Source organism: Drosophila montana, unplaced genomic scaffold, assembly GCF_035044405.1.
Source record: "Drosophila montana isolate Dmon_TW-CO22-7 unplaced genomic scaffold, ASM3504440v1 contig_778_1, whole genome shotgun sequence".
Lineage (NCBI taxonomy): Eukaryota > Metazoa > Arthropoda > Insecta > Diptera > Drosophilidae > Drosophila > Drosophila montana.
This window is the reverse complement of record NW_026999074.1, coordinates 479,417-505,664: the sequence shown is the minus strand read 5'-3', so window position 1 is coordinate 505,664 and position 26,248 is coordinate 479,417. Positions and strand designations below refer to the sequence as shown.

The 26,248-nt window shown below is 37.7% G+C and overlaps 1 protein-coding gene across 4 annotated transcripts in view; it reads right to left on the bottom strand.

Moving 5' to 3' along the window:
• side-VI (sidestep VI) overlaps positions 1-24,947 on the bottom strand; it is a 92,223-nt gene extending 67,276 nt beyond the window's left edge. For 3 of the 4 annotated variants that reach the window (XM_064698468.1, XM_064698470.1, XM_064698471.1), the window contains exon 1: positions 24,006-24,947. The gene's annotated coding sequence lies outside the window, so the exon portion shown is untranslated. Of the gene's footprint in view, positions 1-4,222; positions 4,316-24,005 lie in introns of those variants that run through there. The other variant, XM_064698469.1, reaches the window with a different exon arrangement.
• Between the last annotated feature and the right edge of the window lie 1,301 nt (positions 24,948-26,248).

Genomic DNA, 26,248 nt, shown 5'->3' with positions numbered 1-26,248 from the left:
ACAAAGAATTTCTTCGTTTAAGTTGCTGCAACAAAAGAGTCCACCCTTGGGGCCACTTCAATTAAATTCAGCCCGCATGGCCTTCGTCGTCTTTACACAGCGCCTCCCTTCGTTGCCTGCAGCCGGCAGCATACAATTTTAAGCAATATTTTAAAAGCCTGTCTCTTAAATATTTCATGTTTTATATTTACAACGCCCTCGCGCCATGGACTCTACTTAAGCATTTTTTCCAAAAGAAAGGGGAAAAAATCCAAAACTCAGCTGCGAATGTTGCACCTGCAGCTGCAGTTGAAACAATTTCCCTTTGCTCGCTTTTTCGCTGCTGCCTCAATTTCCGGCAAAAGGCCGACAAGGCTTATCCGTTGCTGCGAGCTGCCTACCCAGCCTGTCCAAGCCCCCATTCATTTTGACTGTACGCTCAAGTGAATTTCACTAAATAATAAAAAAATGTGCCCAACGCAAAAAAAATGGTAAAATACCGAAATCGTTGCGTTCGAAATTTTATAGTTTTTTTTTGGTTTTTTTTTTGTCGCATGATGCACTGCAGAAATATGTGTTAAAGTGCATTTTTAATATTAAGCGCGAAAGCGACCTAAATATGAGCAATGTTGTTAAATTAAAAAGTAACTGTCAGTGGCTGTTGAGGGACGGTTATTGAGAAGGGGGCAGTGTTGAAAAAACGCAATGAAATCAACAACTTGCCAGCGGGAAAGGGTCGCATTATAAAAATGGCGACAAACGACCGGAAATGGTTGCGGCAAAAAAGACCACCACAGGCACAGGCCTGCACACGTATACCAACACACAGACACGAGTACAGACAAACGCACATATGAGTGGAAAAAATAGAGCTAACCAGCCGGCTCAGCAACGTCCTGGCACTGACTTCCTCCGGTTTAAATATAGCCAGACCAAAGCCAAAGCCAAACAGTCCACAAACGCTAAACGCACAGCTAGGGGAAATGAGTGGTGAGGTGGTGGCTGGTGGCTGGTGTCTGGTGTCTGCTGGTGAGGGTGGGATTGCGACAATAAGGGCGCATCTATTGCGGCGCATATAATGAACCAGGAGCTCCATGGCCGCGACATGGCCGTTGCTCATTTCCAGGTCGACGTAATTTGTCCATAATTTGTCTGCGTCTTCCACACAGACAGGCAACGCGACCGCCACCAAGCGGGCGAAGAGTGGGTGGGCGCTGTGTGTTTGTATAAGGGACTGTCTGTGTCTAAGAGTTTATCTATGGCACACTTAGACGCTATTTATGTCTTTTTATTTTCATAATATTCATCCGAGTGCAACTTTTGGGCTCTTTGTGGATTATTTGGGGGCTTTTCTGTGATTAAACCGAATATGTACGTTAAAAATTATGAGTCTGGGACAGTATCAGACTTTTATATAGACACCTGGAGCCAGCTGCTCCTTGTTTAATGCTATTGGCGCATGGGCGAACGGTCAAACTGAAAAGCGACATTCAGGTGGACAGGTATATGGCATGGACATGGCCCCGTTTTGTGGCTGACTGAGTTCATTAATCTAAGCAGCTCACACGTTCAGAAGCAAAACAATTGTCTGTGGTATGCGGGCAGCGTGCTAACAAGTTTTTCCAACTCGCCATTGTGTGTAAGAGACTGTATGTGTGTGTGTGACGGTGTGTGTGCGACTAATTAAAATGGACACGAGTTAATCATGTTGATTGTTTTCACTGATTGATTGATTGTTACAATTTCAGATAGCTGCCATGCAAGCTGCATTTGTGTTGTGGTTCGTGTTATTTGGAACATTTTTGTCAGTTGAAATAAAATGGACGGATTTCCTGAGAAATTATTAAATAGACAGTCTAACAAAATGTTCTTTGTCTGCTGATTGCATTTTCAAGAAAAATATTGATGTTTTCTATTGTAAAATAAAAAGGTCAATCTACCGCAATTATTTGATTAGGCTTACATAAAACAAAACTAGTCGTAATAAAGGAATTTTGAATGATATTGTTTTATTTTCAATTAAGTTCAATATGAAATGGCAGAAACTAAATTGACTTTTGTTTAATATAATTTGGTATAACTATTTAAATTAAATATCTGTAGCTTTAAAAACTTCTCAAAATATCTACCAACTTTAGAAAACTGTATGGAATGAATTTCAATAATCAAACTATTAGTATATTATATTTAATATTTATCAAAATTCTGTCTATAGTTTTGTAATTTCAGTATAGCATTTTTGATAATTAGATTTCATTAGAAATATTCAATCGATGTTTTTTTCCTTTTATTATATAACCATAGATCTTTTATACCTCACTGATAATCGCATTTTAAATAGCCATCAGTTTGCTGAAAAGCATCCTTTAAATTTGTTAGCGAGCACATTAAGTGCTTTTATTTAAATGTATTCATGGGGCTGTTGTCTGTCGCCTGTTGACATCGTGCTGTGAAAACAACTATAATAAAAACAATAACATCAGCGTGAGCAACAGCTGCAACGACAATAACTCTTGGCATTGCATGCACGCACACTTGTGCACATTCACACACGCACACACATACAGTCACCCATACACCTATGCAAGCAGCATATGTTGTGTCGTCGTTGCCGTCGCCCACATAAGTATACTGAATTTTTTGCAATAACAAGCAAAACTTGCGCACCGAAACGTGAACGCCGCTTGTTTTGTTAAAATCGGTATGTGTGTGTGTGTGTGTGTGTCTGTGGATAAGTTCGCTGTTGTGTGTAGATATGGCAAGCTACAGCTGCTGCAGCTGCATTTGGCCCCGCCAGCAATGCACAGCTTATAATTGAAAATGTTTTGTTTTAATTAACTCGCATTTTTATGGCAACCATCTGCCCTTAACTCAGTTTATGCCCACATTCCTGTCTTGTCCACGCTTTTCCTATCCCTCGCACATTCTAGGCCTGCAATACATCAACATATTTACACCCTACCCTTGTGTTGGTTCGCTTAAGCGTTTTGCCCTTTTAGACAGACCGACTCGCCCATTGATTTTGATAGGTTTGTGTGTCCCGGTTATTATTATGACGCGCTTTATTGTCACGCGGTAGCTGCCACAAAATGCTTCATGTGCTGGCCGCATCAAATTTATGTTTACAGCGCAAGTGGCAAGCGCAATGAAAACGCAGCATAAGAGCAAAGTCAAGGCGGCAGGAAGAAACAGTGCCGCATGTAGCAACGGTAGCGGAAGCTGCGTGCATGTGTGTGTGTGTCTGCGTGAGAAAGAGAGAGAGAGAGAGATAGAGAGAGAGAGAGAGTGAGAGAGAGGGAGAGAGAGTGTGTGTGCAACGACACTCAAAATGTTTGGGTTATATGAAGACATAAACATAAAAGTGTTTTATAATAAAGCAAAGCGTGAAATAATTCACAGCACAGTGCTCAGAGTCCGCACAGTGGCGCAGGGAAGCCAAGCTGACAATTTTTATAGTCTTCTACTTACAAACACACATTCAGACGCACTCGCTTACACACACACACTGGCAGGCTGACAATGATGTTAAATAAAATATTGTTTATATGCCAGCATAATAAATGGCCATTGCCAGCGAAGGACTCATAAAGCGCACGTTAGTCATCGCCATCAAACAAACACCTAGGACATTATTAAAGTCATACAGACTGCCAGGATACATGCACGTATTTATCCATGAGTTTCGTTTTGTGCCATCATGACAGATGTGTTGAATGCAGCCGTTGTCTACTTTTATAGCTTACAATTTTTTTTTCAATGTGCTAACAAATAAGTAAAGTGTTTGCTATAAAAACTAGAAAGTTTGTTATCAAGTTAGTTAGATTTAGCTTTCCTGTTTTATAACCCAAATTTTATTTTATTTTTGGCAATCAACAAGGCCTTGAACCCAACCAGTTCCAGAAAAATGTAAAATGTAACCGAACCAACACACAAACCCAACCCTAGATTTCCAAATAGACGTTTGGTTGAAAACATTTTTTTATGTACATTTCCATACAAACATATGTATGTTGACTCGGCTCTGCCTTGCTTGCACTAACTTAAAAGCGAAGATGGGCAATAATAAAGGCACAGTTATTGTAATTAATTACACACTGACACATGTAATAAATATGTATTGGACGACTACATACCGAGTACACACAGAACAACATTCTTCGTAGTAATCTTCGCCAATTCTTAAATAGAAGTCAACAAGTTTAAATGCGCATTCAAATGTATTAATGCCATTAAAAAATCTTACCCGTTCGCAAATTGGATTGAATTTATTTTTGTTAAAAATCCGTCAGAAGAATTAGTATAACGAGTGCCCCAAATGATCTATCCAAGCACATTTTACCTACGCAATCTTTATTTTTAACTACAAAAGTTCGGCTTACTGAGGTCCTAACCAAAACATACGCAATATGATTAAATAAAAGAGTTTTATAAACCGAACCTCAATGCGAGACCAGAGCCATATTAACGACAAAGTTTGTTGTTTGGGCTTGTAGCCTAGATTAAATTCATTTCATTTCAACATTTCAATAAATATTATTCTCATATACACTAATAATTAATCAATATTGTAGTGTGAGCCAATAATGGTAAAATGATGCATAACGCATTTCTTGTCATTCCTAAGGGTTTTTTTTTTAATGCATATATTTATTATTATTTATTATTATTGCACTACATATATTATTATTCACTTTTTAGTGCATATACTTTTATTGTTATTATTCCCCCTTTAATGCATTTATTTTTATATTGTGATTTAATATTATCAACATGATATTTCTTCCATTCAAGGCATTGCTTAATATAATATCCCCTTTTTAAAATTAAAATATCTGCAAAGCTTGTAGCAGCTTTTCACTTTGACTTGTAATGTGCCCATATCTGTGACGAACACTCTCAATTCATAAATATATATCCTTTTTTTTAAAATATGGCCCGTGTTAACTCTTCAATTCCCAATTCTCCGCATATGCATAACTCAAGCAGCTGCTTATCTCATTTACATTTAAAAACCTCAAGCTATCTCAGTTTCATTATTAAACTAATGACTTTATTATTTACTAATTACCCGGGGAATAATTGTTCAGCTGACCTAGTTGAGGCGCTCAGATCCTGCGCTGTCATGTTATGTGTCAGACAGCTCTGGGCAAGGACTTGACCATATATGGGACTGGGTGGAGGGCACGGGCCATGCCAGGACAGGACATGTAACATGGGCCAGCAACAGCTGACCAAAAACGAGGCAGTGGCAAAGTTTTTGCGTTTGTCGTTTAGTTTGGAAAATTGCTAATTTATTATTTTGCGCATTTAAATATTTTAAGTGTCCCGCAGGATTTGCCCTCGCATGCACATACACACATGCGAGAAACTTGCAAGGACACTAAAAAATTTGTCGCCAGCCTGAGCCGTGCTGCGTCCTGAGCTCTGGGTCCTGTGTGTCGCGGCAGCAGCAGCAGCAGCAGCCACGTTACAAGTTAATATAATTTTAATGAAAATTAACATGAAGCCTGGCACTTTTTGTCCCACACGCTTTAATTTCCCAAAAGACAAAGCGACTTTTGTGTGTGCGTGTGTGTGAGACCGCTCGTGTGTTTGTGAGTGTGAGTGGGCGGGGTAGGACATGTGTTAGTGCTGGTTTATTACACATACGCTCCGTGTTAAGCGCATAGTTGAGCAGCCGCCAGCCGTTTAATCTGCTTTCATTTTCATTTCTAACTGCGTGCTCTCGCTCTCTCTAGCTCTGACTATCTCTTTCGCTCACTTTCTAGTTTTTAAACTTTTTACCGTTTTTCTTTGCTCCTTGCCTAATTTGTTGCAGCGGCTTCTGCACGTTTAGACGGTTGATTCAAGTGCGTTCTCGTGTTGGGATTTACGCAAATAATTTCGCATAGGCAAAATGGCTAAAAGCGCCTGTTTTGACATTGATTTATAATAGCGCAAGAGGCTCTGCCAGGCTACGCCCATGCACAATCTATATTCGCCTTGTATCTGACGTTCTTCCTTTGCCCACCGCAGCCCGCTACGCCTAACAATGTTGGTGGGCGCTGACAGGCAACAGCAGTCATAGCACAGGTTATAAGCCTTTGAAACTTGGCACCAGCTTCTAGGCTCAAATTTTGCATTGCTACACAGAGCATCTGTACTCACACACCCGCCCGAAATGCACTTTTGATGGTTAGAATTCAACCCATTTTATGCTGCCCATCATCATCTGCGAGCGTGCCAAACAATTTGTCAAGTTTCAATATGTCGCTGCACTTTGATGATTGTCCTCCAGGCTTACGTTGACAAGCATATAACTCAACATCGAAACCTTTGCGAAACGGCATATTCAGCCTTTGCAAGAGGAGCTATGATATAATTTTGGAACTTCTAATGAGGTAGCTTTTGATGCAGCTAAGAGCGTAAAGAAATTGAACTAGCTTATATTCAGCCTTTGATTGGACAACTATAGTATAATTATGGAACTCCTAATGAGGTTGCCAATAAAGCAGTTGAAAGCTGAATTTAATGGTGTGCTGAGAATTGAATGTTTTGGTGTTAACCAAAAATGCTTTCGAAAGTGATGAATTAATAAAGTTTTATATTAACTAGTTAATCCGGATTTGTGGATAATTTTTTTTTTAAATCATGCAAAGTGCATATTTATTTATTTCTCAAGGTTTTCGCTAACCGTCTTTTGCTGCAATGGGCAAATTGAGTACAAAATGACCATCATCATTAATAACAGCTAGTTAATGAAGCGTCACCGGCGAACTGATTGAATATAATCGATATGTAAATGCCAACGCAACCATTGACCAATTCATCCCTCATGAAGTCTCAATTTGTCTCACTGCACTTGATTATTTGTCACATCGCATCTAAGTCGAAAAAAGTTCCGAGCAGGCAATTAGTCGCGTTAATCTTTGACATATGTTGATCAGTTGCCAGTTTTTAGCGCAGTTACGAGTAGATTGTGTTATGGCTGCACATAAAAACACAATGGGCAATCACTGTGGTGAGATTATCGTGAGATTATTGGCGCATAATTTAGGACACTTAAAATAAAGCAACGCCGACCTGGGGTACACGCCCGTGTAGCTTGCCATTAAATAGCCTTTGGCTTCTTTTATAAAAAAGTAATAATAATAATAAATTGTAATTATAATAATGGCAGTCAATATCGAAATTTTTAACAAGTGCTTTGCATTTAAATCTTAGAAAAAAATAATATTATTTACATTTTGTAGCTATTAATTAATAATAACTGGGGCTTAACAAATTCGAAAAGCTTTCCTTAAATGGTTTTAAGCCAGAAGGAGTTACTTTATCGCTGCAAAACCCTAGACTTATTTCTGTTTTTCTTTTTTTGAGCATTGCTTTAATAAACACAATTCTATGCCATGTTCCACAGTGCGTCGGTCACCGGTCAGTGTCAATTAGTTAATACATTTGTGCGCAGTTTTATCTGCAGTCGCTAATAAATATTTTTCATGACCTTTGGCATTTTGCAACAGATCAAGTGGCTGTTGCTTTTTGTGTTTGTGTGTCTGGTATCTGTGAGCATGGCAAACAGAACGCAAAGCTTTAACACAACATCAAATAGTAAAAGAGCATTGAATGTTGCCTCAGTCCTGATATCGTGCAGCAGCTCCTTGACTGCTGTTACTGTTACTGCTGTTGCTGGCATCTTTTGCTATCGTTGCCTTCTTTTATTAGCTTTGTCTTTCAATCTGTCTCACTGCCTGTTATGTGTCCTTTATTTTATTTGCTATCCCCTTCGACTGCTACCAGCTACAAAACAAAATCGATTTTTATTTGCCAAGAAGAAAAGAGAGCGCTCGCAGTTTGTTTGCCGCTTTTGTTGTCAGAGATATTAAATCGTTTGGTTTGCAGGCGGTTCAACATCGGCTGGCTTGGCGCTGACTGATTGAAAGGCATCTTAGCTTGAGGACCATTTAACTATAAATTATATATGTGTGCTATGCAGTATCTTATAATTAAATCCAAATATAGATTTAGATGTAGATATTAATTAGCAGCTGTTGTGCTGCCGCCCCCTGGAGAAAACTTTGTGTAATTAGTGCACAGAAAATTCGTTTTGATTTTCATTGATTTTGCAATTATGAAAGGCGGAGCACAAAGTTTTACCCATTAAATTTCAATAATTTGCTTAAGATTGGGGCGCGTCCATAAATTATTTTTAATGGGCGTGGCTCTAGCAGCATGGTTGCGCTGGCAACGGTATCAAGTCGTAGAATTTCCCGCTATTTGTAATTAAGCAAGTAACGTCTAAGCCTAATGAGCTTAACGCTCGCCACTCACTCGCACAGACGCAGACAACGGCGAATTGTTGCAAATTGTTGCTTTTGTCATATGTCAAAGCTGCCAAAAATGGCCGCCAGTTGAACGTGGAAGATGATAGCGACAGCAGCAAACGGCGGCAAAGGCTGCTTGGCCCGGGGTCACAAGGACTACAGCCCTGATTGGGCATAGACAAAAAGTGCCGCCATCCAAACAGCTTGACATATCAGGCGCTATCTATCGTGGCACACCCCCTGCCTCCTATGTATGCCAGCTTTTGCAATGCCCCGCAGCGATAAGTTGGGCAGGGTGAGAGGGCGCTTTTGCACTCAACGTTAGCCCACTTTAGCACTGTTGTATTCGTCAGCTTTTGTTTTTACCAAACGAAAATGGAGCACACGGCAGATTTAGATGCTGATATGCATGCAGGTGTATGCGCGTCTGTAAGTGTGTGGGTGTATTGCTGTGTAAAGTGTGTGCTGGTGTGTAAAGTGCCTGCCTAACCAATTTGTGCGCCCATACAAACTAATGTGCTTTGATGTAGCTGCTACAGCTTCCGACTCAGCCTCACAAATGCTTGAGTCACACAAAAAGCATTACCTACTTTTCTTATTTATTTATTTTTTTTTTTTTTGTGTAGCAACAACTACAAAAACATCGATCACATTAAGCAAACAAATTTATTTTTGTTGAGGGCCGCTTTAGAAAATGATTGACATCGACAACAAAAAGTGTCATACGATACTTTACATTCCACTTGCCGCATTGCGCATACGCCGCATATGTCGCACCCCAACTGCAATGAGTGTGAATCAATCAAAATCAGCGTTGAAAATTATGCCGCAAATTGAATTATTGATTCGATTAAAGCGCACCTCAACACACGCACCAGCACCGTAGCCCACACACACCTACATACTCAAGCAGCAAATAAATAAATAAGCAGCGGCGAGCAGACGACGCCTCAGCATGCGGTGAATTGTAATGCTTTTGCCATTTTAGCGTGCCTGGCGATCAAATTACATACACTCCACCACCCCCACACACACACGTGCACTTATACATCAGTATTAGAGTTACATTTACCGTTTACTTATGTAGCGCCACGCGGGCACATTAAAAGCCACAAATCGTCTCAAGCGCTCAATATACAAACACATCGCCTTTCACAGCCAGCCCGTGTGTATGCGTGTGTGTGTCGTCTGTGTCATGCAAAGCGCTTAATCGTCAATATTATTTCATACGCACACATACATTAGCGCACACACACACACATAAAGCAATCAACTGTAGAGTAGCACTGGAGCTTATTCTCATACCAATCCATCGATTACAGTCACTTATTTATGTGTATTCTTTTTTTTTCATCATTTTTATTTTGTTTGATTTATGCCATATCTGATTTTGATATACCCTTCAGCAGAGTCAATAGACTCATTTATCTTGTACACGCTTATAATAATTTGTACAACGCAATATTTTTGGAAATATTAAAAATAAATATCAAAATAATATACAGGCGTGCTTTTTCCGATTATAAATTAAGCTTATATTAAATATATTGGTATGTTTCCATAATGTTCCCTTTTAAAAAAAAAAAAATTATAGTTTGTTACATATTTTACTTGTTTAAATTGGCAAAGGGCTTATTTATAATAGGCTATTATTAAATATATTACTATTAATATTATACAAAATATGTCCAAAGCTTAAGAATAGGTTATACTTTACTATTTAATTACAAAAATATTTTACTAGACAATTTGTTTTCAGCGATTAAATTAAAATCCAAATTTTTTAATAAAGGCTTCAAGTTTTTACAAATCGAAAAAATAGTTTTAAGTGGTAAACTTTTAATTTTTAAAAAGTTCCAACTATAAATTACCCCCAAAAATTTCTCTAAATGCATTATAACATATTTTAAGTTAGATTATTTAAATAATAAATTTATTTTTTATTTAAATAAATAAAAAATGATATGATTACTGTTTTTAATAATAAATAATCATATTCAAATAAGTAAAAGCAGAAACGTTGAGTAATATTCCTGATATAATAATTTGCTAACTTATATATTTTTAACACTTTTTCATTATTTTAAAGAGTTCACAGCGCTTCGGTGTAACATATATAAAGCGAATTTACTTTCATGGTTGTGCAGCTCTGTTAAATAGCTGTGAGCAATGGCGTTGCAGGAAATGGTTCCATGTGCTCGCCGCCATTTTGTGTGCGCAATTAAGCGTTTGATGTGCGCTTTTCGTTTGAAAATTAGGCAGAAGCAGGAGCAGTTAAAGCAGCTGTAGGAGCAACGGCATCAGCATCAGCCCAGAGGCAACCTAATATCTTTCATAAATAATTTATGCGATTTGTTTGCCGTTTTTTATGATTGTCAATGCATCAGTCGCAGAGTGTGTGTGTGTGCTTGTGCGGCGTGCGGGCGCGTGTTTGTGTTTGGTTGAATTTATAGTTTCAGCTGAGATTTTAAATCAATTTAAAATGGCATTTTATTAGCAAATCTAAATTCTAAAAACGACAGCACATTATTATGCGGCTTATGAATTCAGCTTGCCTTGGTGGGTCCATATGTGTTTATACATGTGTGTGTGCATGTGTGTGCGTGTGTGTGCGTGTGTGTGGGTACCGATTAGTGTTGCTTATTCGTATAACTCACAGCTAAAAGCTTTTGGAGTTTGCATAAGATAAAAGGCAACCATTTTTGAAAGATAATTTAAATGTATGGGCTTCATTGGAAAAGTCCTCCTGCACTTTGTGTAGAAAATAGAAATGCTCAATTCGAATTAAATATATATTTATACATATGAGACAGTTCATTATTACATAACGTCAGTGTGGCAAAGGCGAATAATAAAATTTAATAATATTCATGACTATATACTCAATTTTAACTGTTCCAACTTAAATTTGACATGTGTAAGAACCCCTGAAGTCTCAAATAGTCTAATGAAACTCTTTGTTAAACACATGCTCTAATCTAAATGCAGGCAAAACAATTCAATTCGCTGTTTTTTATATAATAAGTTAACGTTTGGGACAAAGGAATAACGTTGACAATGGAAACGGTATTGCTTGCTTATTGCTTGGGATTCATGCCAACTTTATGGAGCTACCAAAAAATATTACCCTAAAAATATACTGTCTCCCGTCTTCTTGCTAAACGCTAAGCTTTGTGCCCACTATAGGGACTTCTTGGAGCCTGCTTAAGCATACTCAATAAAGATATTTTAAATTATTATTGATGTTTTATTATTATTATTTAATTAGCTATATTTTTGAGAATAAAAGTAAATTAAATAAACAAATATAAAAAGTTTTCTGCCGAATTTAAGCCGGTGACCTCCCGCTTGTTTCTCCAACGCTCAGACACTCAAAAAACTCTGGCTCATGACAGCACGCTTGTATACTTGAGTCATCATACCGGCTTTCACCAGCGTTTTCCATAACCTACAGGTGAATATGTAATATATAATGTATAAAAAAACAGTGTTGGTAAAAGTTCCTAGCTCTTAGAGTCAATCGGCCAGTTAGAAGAAAATCGTTGATATACATGAATATTGAATTTGTATGAAAATATGCAATGATGATCTTTATAGTTAACCAACAGGATAAATAAAAGCTGCTCTTTACGTGTGTTTTTACTGCATTAAATGTTATGCAAAGCACTTAAATGGGGCTTTGCACTTACACGCACAGCAACAAACTACAAATACACTTTAACATAGAGCTATACTCGCTTGTAAACTAAGCACACACACTCACCTACGTTTAGAGCTGCATGCTATATGTACAGAGAGGCTGCGTCTCGCTCTCGACTGTCCAGCTAGAAATGTTGTACTCCAGCTGCTCGTCCTTGTTTCTAGTGCTGTCATAAAACGCTGCTCGACAGTTAAGCAACAAATTGCGTTAGGAAGCTGAACTCTTGCACCTGTGCTGCAAGCTACACAACAATACCTCTCTCTCTCTCTCCCCCCCCACTCGCTTACTCTCTGTTTCACTATTTCTCTATATTCTATCGTTGTATATATCTACAGTAAATATGATAAATCACCATGCCCTCGACTGCTGCTGCTGTTGTTCATGACAAATGACGCAGAGCCACGTGCTAAAGCCCCTGAGATGCTTCTGCTGGGCGCATGTTATACTATTTTGCTTCACATGCCACGTATACAATAATCGATGCGATTTGATGCATACCAACTATATTATACAGATACACACACACATAAACACACGTACAACCACCAGTACAGATCATGGCCATGCATATATAATACATATATGTATATCCGCATGTTCATGTCGCCTAAATGTGTAGCATAAATATATATTTTTATGGCTAAGACAAGGGCAAGTCTCACTGTGTAAAAGTGTATGTATGTGTATGTGTCTGTGTGTGTTGTGATTGTGTGTGTATTATGCAGTCAAAATGGCGGCAGCTTGCTGTGCTCATTGCGGCGGAAACGGAAGTGCTTAAGCTGTAAGCAGAAATCATAAACGAAAATCACGTAATGCCGTTCGGTGTAGGTGTGTGTGTGTGTGTGTGTGTGTGTGGCAAGCTGCCTGCCTCAAGTGGCAGGTGTTGCTGCAATGATTTTCAATTTTACGCGTGAAAGTCATGCGCTAATTTTCTTGTTTGCCATTTGCAATTCGCCTATTCATTGTCATTTGCCACACTGTGCGCAGCTCAGTACGCCAGCCAATTGACATTAATGACACGTCAATTTGGCCTAATTGAGTTGGTGCGCACAACTTTTTAATTAGTCGAATAATTGGATACCCTTACGCTAAGCGCCGTGTCTGTGCATGCGTTGCGGATGCAATCTTGACCTTCTGCTGCAGCCATTGACAAAAGCCGTCTGTCGTGATGGGGTTGACGTTTGACGAGCATATCGCAGAGCATATCTCTCTCTCTTTTGAACTCTTTGACTCTCTTTCCCTTCCTTTCCCACCTTTCTCTTTTTCACCTCATGCAAATCCTTTCAAAGACTTTGAGATTTGGCCTTACCAAAAATGCGTTGAAAATATAAAAGTCACGTAACTGGTAACCGTTTCCGGTTACGCCGCACACGCGCCCCACACACACACACACGCACACGCACACGCACACCTACACTATGTGGCACACACACTTACTTTGTTACGGCTTTAGCATTCGTTTGCACTTGAGAGCTTTGATTACGCTTCGATTTTTGCCAGCACTAAGAAAAGTTTTCCAAGTTTTTCGTTTTTGGCTTTAGTTTTCTTTTTGTATAGTTATATATATATTATATATATACTTATATGCTATTCATTGGTATTAACGCCCAAATTACTTTATTTATATGCCATATTCAAAGTTGCCGGAGCAACCAGATTCTTTACCTATATTAATATAAGTATATATTTCTTACATACACATAGCATAGGCCTAATTTATGAGCCAAATAGCCTTAAGCTTGGGATTTGGGCTGGGACTCATTTTAAATGCAAAGTACGTTTTGAAATTTTGAGTGCTTGTATCATAAATTGAAAAGTAAAAGCTAAAACCCAAAACCTGTCTAGCCAGTAATTTCACTATTAATTACAGTCAAGTGGAAACAAAAAATTCATAAAAAGTTAAAGAAATATATGCAAAAATTGTTTGCACGGCTGTCGGAGCGGTAAGGCAATCAAATGGTTAGACAAATAATTTGGTATACACACAAATACACCAACCCATACTCATATACAACTTTTGCCATTGGCAAACCGGCAATAGTCAACTTCTACTTCATTTTGATGGCGCGCTAAATTGCGCAAAAAAAATATCAAAAGGCAGCAGCAGGCCAAAATGCGATGCTTAACAGCAAACACATCCACACACATCCACCGACACACACACACACGCACACACCTACGCACACTTATAAAGACTCTCCTGCGTGTGCTGGCTTCATTTTCATATGAGACGCAAACTTTTGTATGCTCGTCACATGGCCGTAGCTCAAGCAGACGGCCTGAGTGGGGGCGTGGCAAGGGGTCGCTGACATGCAATGCGCTTTCAATTTCAGCATGCGTATCAGTGTGGGTATGTGTGTGCGTGTGTGTCTAGGAAATCTTAAAGCGCAGACAGGAAATATTTGTTGTTCTTTCTGTATATATCGCTGAGGTACCCTTGCGGAGGATATTATAGGTTTTTAAAGAGGCACACTAGATCAGAATTAACAACCGACTATTTGAGACAAAATTTTAGTTTTGTATTAACATACATTGATAAAACTTTATGCAAGTCCTACACCTACTCTCGCAGTAGAAGGAATCGTAGAACTTAATTTTCCGAATTGACTGACTATACGATTTATTTTGATATTCAAGATCGGTAGAAAATATAACTACTATAACAAAGCGCACAAAGAAGAATCTAAGTAGCTGAAGCTCAAAAAACTTTGGCAATAATTTTTCTGCATGATCAACTAAAGATAATGTTATACAAAGAACAGCATTATGTGGATATAATCATCATATAATAGAGATAATCTAACATGAGAGTATTTGTTCTTCGGCATTGTCAAGTTGTCTATGTATTCTTATACATCATGTTGCTTTACTCGCTTAATACACGTCATCATCATCATGATGAGCCCTATGCAATGTTGATTATCATTTGTGGCTTCTGCTGTTTGCTTTGAGCAAATCCTTTTCTTTTTACTTTTCACACACATGCTCGTGTCTGCGTCCTTGCACGACTTTGCTGCTGCATACTTTTAGGCTCGACTCGGTTTTAGTTTTTTACGTGTGTTTGCTTTTAATAGCCATCTGTTTGCCTTGCTGTCAGCGTTTTATGCGTGACAAACAAACACACAATAACACACACGCAAACACACGCTTAAGACGCACAAGTTTGCGTGACTGTTGCGCAAATTATGCCAAAAAAAAAAAAACGTTGAGAAAAAATACCAAAAACAAAAACCTTATGAAAAAGTATGCGCATTCGCCTTGAAAATGTGTATCCGAAAGGCAAATGGACAGAAATTAGTATATAAAGCAATGCTGATTAAAGAGTTAAGCGACTGTCACGCCACTTCCTGTAGCATGCTTCTATATGGTATATATGTATGTACATATGTGCGTACATATATTTATTTACCAACCAAATGTTTGCTTGGCTTCCTTCATATGTCACACATATACAAATTTATTTACGCACACACATACACGCATAGGCACACATGAGCGGTTACTTTATCATCTCACATGTCATAGCGAGTGTTTTGTTGTTGCTGTTCTTGTTGCGCCTTTGATTTTCATGTTTGTGTTTGCCCAAAATGTCAAAGATGTCAAATTAATTTTCATAGCATTTCGGTTTGCTTTTTAGATAATTGAATGGCATTTTTATTATTTGCTCATTTCATATGCCAACTCGTTGTTATCGTTCTATTTATTTGCCTTTGCGGCATATGAATTCATTTTCTTGAAATCAATGAATATTTAATAATTTTCTTAAAGTCAAGTTTTATATTCACTTAGTTATTTATTGCCGGCATTTCATATACGATTCTAAATTAATTAAAATACGATTAAATCAATTGATAAACGTGTTTTCAAAGTCTTTACTAATTTCATTTATGGGTTTTATTAAGTTCTCACAACTATTTAATCGATTTACTTCAAATTAGCCGCATACGTTTACCGTTTCAATAAACTTGTAAAAATAGTTGAGTAGCGTACCGGTAGAATTTGAAAGTCTAATATAAAGTTTAATGTAAGTTTGAAAGTTAAACGAAAGTTTAATAATAATCTCTATATATAAAACAGTTTGTCTTGACTGACTGACTGACAGACTGACTGACTGATTGGTGATCAACGCACAGCCCAAACCGTAAGAGCTAGGAAGCTGAAATTTTCGCTGTAGTTACCTAATGTGATGTAGGTGCATGTTAAGACGGGGTTTCGGGAAATTCCACCCGCAAGTGTGGTAAATTGGCGGAAAACGGTTGTATGTAGCTTTTTTGTTTACCATCCGATCGGCCTCAAACTTATTTTCAAAGATCTTTGTTCAAATTCATTTGAGGGGTGTTTCACACTTTTCGAAAAATCCGTTCCTCCTTGGTGGAAATATAGGTCAAAGATTTGGTGGGTGACGTTTCGCGCTCAAATTCGTTTCCAAAGATCTATAAGAAAAATCATTTGAGACGTGTTTCACACTTTTCGCAGAATCCAAACTTTTTCCGGTGGAATGCGACTCAAACCGTATTTTTGTTTACCGTCCGATAAGTTTCAAAATCATTTTCAATGCTTTTTGAGATTGATTTTTAACATACGTGCCACGGGCAAGCCGGGTTATACCCGCTAGTAATACATATTTTCCTATATTAATTCATTGAACAAAAATCTGATTTAGTAAATTGCATGGGATCAGTACAAATTTAATATATATATTTTGTATGCCCCATGCGTGAAATATCTAAGTGCAGACATTCATTGAATGTCAGAAAATAATATTTGTAACCACATAATTTTAAATAATCAACAATTCAGCCAAAACACGTGCAATGGCCATTTCAATAAATAATTTATCATGACCTTTGATCAATAAAATTTTGGAAAAAATGAATGCTAATCACATGTATACAATTGTGTGAGTGTGTGTGTATGTATGTATGTATGACAATCAAATACATGCATCGTCAACTAAAAAGCCATACAAACAATTAGATTAAGTAGCAATATTAGCCAGAACCAGAGACATTAATCAATAACACCAAGGACTTGCGGGCAATCCATACACACGCACTCTCATAAAGCGTACTTCAGCTTCGATTTAATAATTGTAAGTATTAGCATATAACAGCGGGTGTCAAATATCTGGCAGCCAATACAAACAGATATTGATTACCTGCAAGCAAACAACAAATTATATGGACAGTATAAAACCTTGACAATCAAATGCACATCAGGCACATATTAAAGCGAGCTTCATACATAAAGCAAATATATAAAGCAAAATGGGAAAGCGGCGGCATTAATAGGGCAACTAGCAAAAAGTAAGTGAATGACTTAAACAAAATGCTTGAAGATTATAAAAAGAAAAAAAAACAAAAACTCATGCAAAATGCAGCAAGTCGAGCCAAGCGGAAACGGAAATACGTAAGCAGGCGAAATGAATAAAAACAGCAAACAAAAAATAAAAAAAAAAATAATAAAATGAAGTGGAATTGCAGTTGCCACTGCACCAGCAGCAGCAGCTGTTTCGCATATACCAGTAAAGTACATATTTCACATCTTTTTTTCTACTTATATACAAGCAATGGCTATTATTTTAAGTTGCCCACGCGCTAGCTGATTTAATTTCAGGCTATTATGCGCCCACAATGCCAACGGTTAACGCAGAGAGAAGCGAAGAGAAGAGAAGCAAAGCAGAAAGAGCACACAGAAAACAAACGGAGCAACAGACCGCAAAAAGTAAAGCTCACTATAGCGTACCGCAGTTTTCGAGGTAAAAATGTGTTAACTAAAAGCATACCCTAGATATATGACGGTTGTATTATACAGGACATCATTAGGATGTTAACTAAAGTAGGACAAAAATATGGTGCAAATATATAAATAAATATTTTTAAATATATATAATATAAATAAAAAAATATTTATTGGAGTTTTCATTAATTTTCATTTTATTTTTTTCTCAGGCACTTTTTTATTATTATTTTCATACTTATTATTATTATATATATATTTATTATTTTTATTATTATATTTATTTTTATTATATATATTTTATGTTTAAGTATTTTTCCATATATTTTGCTCATTAATTCTTTTTAATACTTTGCTTGGTATTATTCGGAATTTCTATAGTTAATTATATATTTTATATTAAAAATATACAATTTTTAAAAATATTAATATAAATAACGCACATTTTTATTCAGGAAATACTTCTGGTTTCGATATAATTAATTGTTTGTATTATACTGTCGTTTGAAAGGCAATTCAGGGATTATTAAGCTGTTCCAAAAGAAATACTTTTAAGCTTTTTGTTTTATGTGAATATTTCCTGGAGTTTTTTGTATTTTATGTTAAAAAAAATTTCTAAAAAAAGGAAGCTGTGTCCTGTGGCTTATTGCACAATATTTTAACTTCTAATTCATCTAATATACCCCTTACAAGAAATCAGGTACAAATGTATATACGTATAAATGCGGCTGACCAGTAAAGTTGGTTACCAAACTTGGACTGAAAGCTTTTTAAGAGTGGCCTGCTGGCTAAGTTTTTGTTTTGGTGCTGTGGCATTTCTTCTGTTTTTTGTTGTTTTTGTTTGTTGAGCGGAGATTTGGGTCGAGTATCTGAATGAGTTCACATTTTACAGTTGCTGTTGCCGCTGCCGCTGCCGCTGCTAGTGCTACTGTGGACTAACTGTTCCTGTCGGCCTTTTTCTCTCTTTAATTCATATTATTTGCACTTCGTTTTTATTTTCCTGTTGCTGTTGTTGGTGTTGTTGGTATTTTCTTTGCCTGGGTCAGCATTAAGAATAGAACATCCTCTTGGCGAGGGCAGTGAGAGTAGGTGGACCGCTTTAACTTCGCAAAGCCCAGCAGCACAGTTGATTGTTGATTGGCAAGCGAAGAAAGCATTCGAATTACCACCGACCAGCTGGACGCATCGTTTGCCTCTCTTTTTGACAACGACAAGCTATTACTGCTAATCCATGTGAAATCGAAGCCCAACAATTCGAGGGGGCAAAATGTGTGTAAAGTACGCAACAATTTCGAGAATTACAGCAGCAGAAACTGATGCCAAACATGTCAAGTACTGGGAACTGCAGAGGATGTGCTCAAAGAACAGCAATCAGAAACTGAGAGTATCTTAACAGCTGCTTTCACTTGGGTTTGTTTTGTTGTAGAATCTGTAACTGAAACGATTTCAAAAAACCTTGCCAAGCGACTATTAAGATTTATTCGATTTAAGAGACTCGAAGATATCCTTACACACATACTTTTGTACAAAGCACGCACGCCATAAAACTATGAGAAATGCATTCTTGATTAACTTCGGTGTGTTAGGTCAGATCATTATGAAATTTTCAGGTCATAAAAATGGCATGAAAAAGTGCATATGTAACAAACATTCTATTATTCATCTATCATTCAAAATGAGTTTTTCCAATATTGGCCAAAAAGTAAAGTGATCTTATTTTACATAAATTTTAGCTACACACAAAGTTAACGACTTCAGATATGCTTAAAAAACACGTCTCGAAATCGATAATTATCGGCATAATAGTAATATCTCGAAATCAAGAGCGTATAAGTGAAAATATATTTCGAAGTCTCTAGATAGTGTAGTTTTTGAGATCGATGATCAGACAGTCCGACAAACTGACGGGCAGACAGATATGATTAGATCGACTCAGGTCGTCGTCCTGATCAAGATGCTTTCTTCTGCCTGTTCCATACACATCCGAAATTACCGATTTGATTGTCCTTTGTATCGATAATTATTCGTCAACATAGGTTTATTTATATAGCTGAAGCTAGCTCCTTTTGGAAAGCCTCTAACCATTGACAATAATTGTTATTGATGCCTAAAATTTAAAGATACTAAATAGAATCAAAGAAATCATGTTTTATCAATCAGTCTGCATGAAATGTAAATCATCATATATCTACCTAGAGATTTGTTAAAATATTATTCAAACGTTCAACTCAAACATACAAGCACCTAAGCCTCCAACTACGATCAAGCTGACTCAATTTCAATCCTTCTGCTTCTCTCGCCACTCAAATTTGTTAAGTTGAAGAGTCAATAGAAACTTTTATTAAACGGAAACTCGAGCTGGCAACACACAAAACATTTTTTATAGAAAATAAAGAACATGCGAACTGTCTAGACTAAAAAGCAAATGCGTCAATAAAAAGTGCCGCCAGAGAAGCCAACGACTTGCCTCATTATAAACGAAACTACAATCAAAGCGCAGATTTTAAGCCCCGAGCAGCTTTGATTACCAATCCGAAAAACCCCCACATAAGCCTCTACCAACCTACCTGGTCGCACCTGCTACTTTACTGTACAAGCGCAATCACAAATCAACAATCGCAATTCGAGTGTGTGTGTGTGTGGGTGTTATTGTGAGTCTGTGTGCGTGTGTGTGTATATGTGCCGAGGCATTTGAAACCTGATTAGGCAAGCACTTCAAGTGTTGTCTGGTTGAGGTTGCAGGAGCTTGGCGAGGGTTTGAGCGAGTTATCCAGCAAGTGAGTGAGCGAGCGAGTGAGAAAGCCAATTGCCACGCCCATATTTTGCCAACGCCCACGTGGAGAGCGCACGGCAGCTGTGGGAAATTTATTGTTTCAAGTTTCAAGTGATGGATTATTTGCTTACAGCTGCCGCTTTGATTTCTGTTGCCTTTCGCTACTGTTTTTTTTTTTTTTGGTTGTTCTTTTTTTTTTATACCCCGTACAAGCAAACCGATTTAATTTAGTTTTGTAATACATTCTGTTTAAATATTGTTCATCCGCATCCGATAACAAGCCCCCTTTTAAAGGATCTTAAGATTATAAAAGGACAATAAATTTAACCAAACCTATTTAAACTTCTCGGTTGCTGCCATCGACACACTCAAATCAATAACTTTGTGTTTTTAATCGATATTCCCTCAATAACATCAGAACTAGAAATTATAAATTTGGATTTTCTTATACAAGTGTTTCGATAATTTTTTGTCCGATATATTTAAGCAGTTTCATAATTAATGTTCAGGTCAAATATTTTGAATACATCTTGATGCCCACTGGAACTGCTAGCGATTACTACAATATTTCAAGAACTGGGTCAGATTAAGAATTACTCGCTTGATATTTGATCAATGCATATTTTCTATTTAATCTGTTTGTATACCCTATCTAATTCAAACCCATTTCAGAAATAAATACAGGAGTTACGCAAAAAAGTAGCTTTCTTAGTCTGAAGCTAAAAAGAGAAGCTTATGTAAAATGTATTCCATACTATCAAATTTGTATTTGTTAATCGAACGAGTGCCACGGCACAGTTACAGAGTATTTAGCAAATCAGGTAACTGGTTTCTAGCATACTCCTCACTTGTTTTACTCTTTGGCCCTTGGGTATCTGGCTCTGTGTAATATGATAGTCTCGGCAAACAATTGACTTTGAAAGCACTCTCAGTTGCTTATAGCCAAGCCCGTTAAGTAGTTAAGCAGTCAAGTGGCTAAACAGCTGGCACAGTGTGTTTTTATCGGGCGACTCATCAACTGTTTTGTTTGGCTATCGATTTAAAGAGCGTCCACTCGTATGGCTCATCAGCTATTCAAATTAATTGTAAAACTTTTCATTCTCGGTCAGCACACGTGTCGACATATCCCAACGCACATAAATTTACCACTCTCTCTCTTACACCCTCTCACTGTACCATACATCCTATCTTGACTGTGCTCATCCTCGTCCTCGAGGCTTGTCAACAAAAGGCAAGCAAAGTGAAAGTTTTCGTGTGCCACGACAATATTTACATGCTGCATTAAACTTGCTCTGAAGTTATGGGCCCCGCTTCGGTACAAAGTTTAAGCCTCGAGCTCCCCAGCCACCCTCTGGCCGAGCTTTGTATTAAAGTTGCGCATACGCCAGGTTGTCCCGTCGGCCAGTTATGTGATTTATGTGCAAGTTTCTGCGCTATTTTAATAATTTAAGCAGCAAAATCAGAGACGATGCAGCGCATGTCCTGCATGTGCTGGCTCTGACGCTGGCCTCCTGCCAAGACACGTTTCGCTGATTGAGCCGAAAAAAAATAAAATGCAAAAATATCCCTAGCATGTTGACAATGGTGCCAGCACAAAGCGCATTTGGCAAGCGCCTGCAGCAATGTAAGCACACACAACTTGTGTGTGTGTGTTTGTGTGTGTGTATTTTAGGGTGTGTGCTCAGCAAAAGTGAAATAGCAACAATCTATGGAGAGCTGCAGCCACAGCCAGACGAAAACTTTCATACAGCAGCTATAAAAAAAAGTAGGACTGTGCACCGACAGCATTTTAATATGATTTTCATGGCTTACTTTTTCGTCCAGACGACTTACGACTCGCAGCTCGCGATTCACGCATTTAAAAAAAGTATTTGCCACAAAATCGTTCGCCTCGACTCCATTCGATTCAGTGACTGACTGACACAGAAACCCACACAAATAGCGCATACGCCAAGTATGCGCAGTCATAAATATGATTAAAGCCAAGGCTGAAAACGAGTACTCATACAAAACTTCTTAATTATGAATATGTTTTAAAGTTGAAAATATAAGCAATATACAATTTTAATAATAAGGTTGAATATCAATAGCTTTTATCGGGTTTTAAAGTAAATATTCCTATTCTTAAAACACTTACATTGATAAAGATTTAATAGCTAATTATTTTTATAAATGATATATGATATATGTTTTGGCTGAGTTAAATAACCTTTAAACCAAAAAATTTTTCCTAAAACAACTACTTTTTTCGCCGACTTTTCCTATGAGAACTATATCATATTATTTCTATAGTATAATCTTTATATTTGTTAAAAGTATACATAAATGACTAGCGGGTATAACCCGGCCTTGCCCGTGGCACGTATGTTATAAAATCAATGTTCTCAAACAAATTTGAAATGATTTTGAAACTGATCGGACGGTAAACAAATAACTTTCATACAACCGTTTTCCGCCAATTTACCACTGTTGCGAGTGGAATTTCCCAAATCGCTGAAACACGTATTCATTACATTCTTATGTAGAGCTTTGAAAATAAGTTTGAAGCAAATCGGACACAACTTAAAACTTCACCCAAAAAATCTTCAAATCGCATTCCCCCCAAAGAAGTTTGAATTCTGCGAAAAGTGTGAAACACGTATCAAATGATTTTTCTTATAGATCTTTGGAAACGAATTTGAGCGCGAAACGTCACCCACCAAATTTTTGACCTCCATTTCCACCAAGGAGGAACGGATTTTTCGAAAAGTGTGAAACACCCCTCTATATATATATGAATTTGAACAAAGAACTTTGAAAATAAGTTTGGGGCCGATCGGATGGTAAACAAAAAAGTTACATACCAACGTTGTTCGCGATTTTTCCACACTTGCGGGTGGAATTTTCCGAAACCCCGTCTTAACGTGCACCTACATCACATAAGGTAGCTACAGTGAAAATTTCAGCTTCCTAGCTCTTACGGTTTGGTCTGTGCGTTGATCACCAATCAGTCAGTCAGTCAGTCAGGACAAACAGTTTTATATATAGAGATATAGTATTTCAATCGGTACAGCTCCGTTAAGTTCACTGCCTGCAGTAGAAATACGCATCTTTGCAAAGTTTTATCAAGATATACTTAAAACTAAGAAAGTGGGCAAAGAAACGGACAGATGCCCAGATGGATATGGCTATATCGACTCAGCTAGTAGTATTGATCAAGATCATAGATCACAATAATCTTAAAGTGCTGCTCAAAGTATGCTGCATAAAATGGGTCAAATAAAATGTGGCAAGGATTTGTGCAACACTTTTCAACACTCAATTTGTAGCTAATATATTTTAGTCTCTATTCTACTCTAGTATATTTCACTTTAGGCCTGTCTGTGTACTACATACGTATTCGGAAGCATTGTCGATATGGTGAAAATGGGATAATTTGGAATATTTGAGTAGCTAAAAATATGGATATAAATAAATATAAATATATATAGATATATATATGTATATATATTGTCTGCTGTATGCATGCACTTACACTGGAAGCCGCGTTGTATCCTTTCAGTGGCGTTTACTCCGCTTACTTTTTGTTTGTATTTTTTTTATTTTTGTTTTTGGGCGCTTTTTACGGCCTTTGTAATAAAACCAGCCCGAGGGACTCGTGTATTGCGCGTAGTTGTTGTTGTTATTATGCTTGATGCTGATATTGTTGTTGTTGTTGCTTTTGAGGGCGTGTAAGCATTGAGCAAGTTTTATGCAACAAACGAGACGCACGCATCATCAATTGGCCAGGCGAGGCAAATGGGTCGGTTGGAGCGCGGATGCGAGGCGGCGCGCAAGAGGATCAATAGCAAACAATTGAGCAAAAAATATGGCAAAGTCTTTGGCGGCCACGAGCGATAGAGGGGCGTTACGGGTTGGGGAGTACAATGCCCTCGGCTTTATTTAAAGTAGCGAAGCGCAAGCGATGCGAACTTTATTTATGACTCAATAATGTGTATTTTGATTTATGCATTGTGGGCGCGCCCCACACTCACACATACTCTGGCGCACGCACAGTCAGTTATTGTTGTTGCCTGAAACGACAGACGCTATTTGCATAACAACACGGAGAAAAAGTATAAGAAAGGAGGAAATGTTTGGCTTTAGAACGTGCACTTGCTACGACACAGAGACACGGGCGCTCACGCGCACACATTCGCACACACACACCCACACACACATGCAACAATTAATCACTATGGTTATTTGAGATTGTGCAACACTGATTCCGCACACTCGACTTACAAATTACTCTGTGGCTATTGGGCAGAGCAGCGTAGAGCGATTAACGCTTTAACGGTAAAAAGACGCGACGACAGTTTTGACACGGAGTCTCTGTGTGTGCTTTTGTGAGCGTTGAACACGGCACGACAAACACAGCGCAGCGCAGCGCACACGACAACTACACAAATCCACGACCTTTTTAGTACTAAGCGACTTTCATTCATTGCCATTCGTGCAATTCGAGCGGACGACGCGCGGCTTTGGCTATGCCGCTGCCTGTGGCCCTCGCCCGACTCGCAATCGACTTCGGCTCGCGCGCAAGTTCGAAAAACACGACTAAGCGACGTTGCGAATCGCATCGTGTAGTGGGAGAGAGCATTCAGTGTGCGGGTGGGTACCACTAGCAATGGGGGTGGTGGCGCTTGTAAGTGTGCCACGCTTTACATTGCAACTTGACGAAACTTTGAGTATCCCGCTGTAACCAGTGTTGAGTGAGCGTTGTTTGTGGAATGTAAGCTTTAGTGAGAGTTGTTCTTCACAGCGTTGAGTGCATGATGAAAATGCGATTAAACGTAAAGATCTACAAATAAGCTTAAAATAATGTCGAATATAAAAGACACAGAGGTCTGCCAAAAAGAAGAGTTACTAGAAAACACTTATATTAACATTTATGCATCTGAAACTAAAAATTATTCTTTTAATAAACAAAAAATTTAAAACGTAAATATTTCTTTAAAATCAAATTTATGGAAGCCCCATTTTGAGATGCATTTGAAAAAATTATAATTGCATTGAACATTGCCTTAAATTTAAAAAACACTTTAGAAAACGATAAAAAGTTAACATCAATAAGAATTTATTATTTAAGGCATTTAGTTAATGCCTTGCAACAAACTATTCTTAACTCTGCAAAATTCGTAGTTTTAATTAATGAGCGTATGATATATACAAATTCGAAAATACAAATTTTTAACGTTTTCGAGCTTACTTATAATATCCAACTTCACTTTAAAGTCAAAGTATATTTGTATAACTAGTGTTAATTTTCTATTATCTCCGATTTCTAAATTCCATCCTTTTTTATCAAAGTTTATTGTTTTGAATCAAGAATAGCATACATTTTGATTAAAACACAGTTAGCTTTGGTGACGCTTCGCCAAGCCTGTTTGGGTTTAATTCTAGCCTACCTCAATTCAAAATTACAATTCGGGTGGAACCTATTACAACGCACAATAATGTTACAGACTCTCACTCTCACGATGGATTTACGCTCACTGTCGCTCACCAAGAGAAAACATATCACTCGGCAGCTGCAACTTGTCTGTTCACAAGTCGAAAATTATGTTGCATGCTGCACCAAAAATTACATCAAAGCGAGCCCTTAACATTGCGTGCACACAAGAACACGACCTTACCCAAGAACAGGGTCTACAAATCGGGCATATAGGTACTTTAAAAAATATATTTTTTAATTTGTTGACATATGAAAAAACGTTTTTACGGCCAGCTAAGAAT